Source organism: Manis javanica, chromosome 13 (genome assembly GCF_040802235.1).
Source record: "Manis javanica isolate MJ-LG chromosome 13, MJ_LKY, whole genome shotgun sequence".
Taxonomy (NCBI): domain Eukaryota; kingdom Metazoa; phylum Chordata; class Mammalia; order Pholidota; family Manidae; genus Manis; species Manis javanica.
Genome location: NC_133168.1, coordinates 41964083 through 41966161, shown reverse-complemented (window position 1 = coordinate 41966161; position 2079 = coordinate 41964083). Strand labels below are relative to the sequence as shown.

The 2079-nt window shown below is 34.3% G+C and overlaps 1 pseudogene; it reads right to left on the bottom strand.

Moving 5' to 3' along the window:
• Nucleotides 1-1498: 1498 nt before the first annotated feature.
• On the bottom strand, nt 1499-1853 carry LOC140845373 (large ribosomal subunit protein eL34-like; annotated as a pseudogene).
• Between the last annotated feature and the right edge of the window lie 226 nt (nt 1854-2079).

Here is a 2079-nt window from a genome sequence, read left to right as displayed (position 1 = left end):
TGCAACTAAAGTCTATTTTCTTTGTAAAGTATTTGTATTTATAAATTGAAACTTATTTTGTGGATTAAAACCTTCTTTCAAAAATGAAAAAGCACTGACTGTCCAGTTAAAAAAACATGATGAACTCTAAAGCCTTCAAGGACAATTTCCTTTTCTCTTTCCTGTGTCAGCCCATTTGTGCTGCTGCTCTTCTCATTGAGTTTATGTTGTTTTTATTTTTAACATAATGAGGTCCTTCCCTCTAATTGTACTGTATAATTGGTACAGTTTTTTAAAGTAAATTTTGGCCACTTAGATAAGTATTAAACTCAACTTCCAATTGAATTTAGTTAAATATAAAGTGGGATATATCTGGTATCGGATAAACCACAAATTAATTGCCTTCTAAAATAAAATTGACTATGAACACCTTTTAGTGGTTCATTGAGAAACTAAGAGTTGTGTGTTCTACTTTAAGAGAAGTAATATAACTGAGAATTTGGAGGTAACAGAAATTCAAAGCATTCTCTTAGTGTATATTCCACATCTGCAAATCCTGCAAACTCCATCTCTTAATCCTAACAGGTTTTTTTAAGTAAGCCAATGATCATAAATATGGGAAGCCAGTCACAAAAAGAGTTGAAAATATTTTAAAAAGGTATTTTGACCATAAGTCAATATTAGAGTCTAAAAATAATAGTCCAGTTTCCTTCTGTAAGCTTCATTGGTATTTTCCTATGGGTCACCTTAGAAGAAACTGCATTGTGCTTGCTCATATTTGTCAAAAAGAAAGAGACATAGTATCTAAATCCTCAAAGTATCTTTTCACCGGATATGAAGCTGTCCTCTTTTGCTAGTCCCTTAAAGGATGATACAGAAACATTTGGCTTTCAGTGACAGGTAAGCTGTCTGGTTCTTATCAATAAAGGAAGTTGAGTTAGAAACAGTGTGGAATTTTGCTAGTCACTAACAGACCTAAGGTTTGTGTAAGAGTGACAGTTTGCCCTGAAAAATACTTAGTGATTGTATCATGTGTTTCCAGGTGCCAAGCAACTGTTGCTGATTTTATTATAGATTCACTCCCTGCCAGTTTATTGTGTTTCAAACAATAGATGATGCAGACCATGGGAACCTTAGTTGAAATGTATTCCCTGACAGTGCACTGATGTCAGACGTATATTTCGGGTGGGAAAACAAAGTGGATGAAGCCCTGTCATTGACCACAGCAAATAATATTTAAGGTTACTTAATTAGTATGAGGAAATTTATACTAAATTGGGCAACATGTTTGTTTTGGGTAGGAAATGCTGTATATTTTGAACATGCAAAGAAAAAGCAGTTTCTTGAATTTGGGAATTTAATAAATGAAACACTTAGTTTTTCCAGGTGTTTGTCAGAGTTAAATAGGCTTTCCATTCAGTTTCCATCTAATAGTGTTCATTTACTTTGTCTCATTCTAGACATGACTATCTTTTTTTGCCTTTTGATTTGTTTTCATTAATCAAAAGTGCTTTATTTTTTATTGAGTTTTCTGACTCTAGGCTTGTGCCTTTAATACTGTAACAACACTTTTCTGCTCCTCATGAGGAAAGCACGCTGGATCCTGTCAGAGACACATTTAACACACATAGAACCACCATAGGCCCTGCGGATACGTTTTTTCTCTTCTAGACAACCTGATGAGAATTCAAGATCTCACAACAGAATCCCTCCAAGCCACATGGCATATGGCACATGGCACATGCAGATTTTGATGTTCCCAACATTCTTGGTATGAAGATAAGCAACATATTACCAGGGGTTCGAGACAGCCTCGTTTTCTTAGAGGCTGTGTTGTAAGACAGCATACAACCGTAGGTCAAACTCTGGACCATTCTGAATGTCTCTCCACACCATCCCCAGAAGAGAAAACATTTTTTTTTAATGTCCAGCTTCTTTGTGTTACAAGAGGTAGTAGATAAACTTACCCATATTTTTACTCAAGGGTATTTTTCCAAGAAACACCAACCTTATGAAATATTACTAAATTTTAAAAAAAGGAAGATTTTAAACAGGATGGTCAAATTTATAAATAGTAAATGTATCTAATTTTTCAATTTG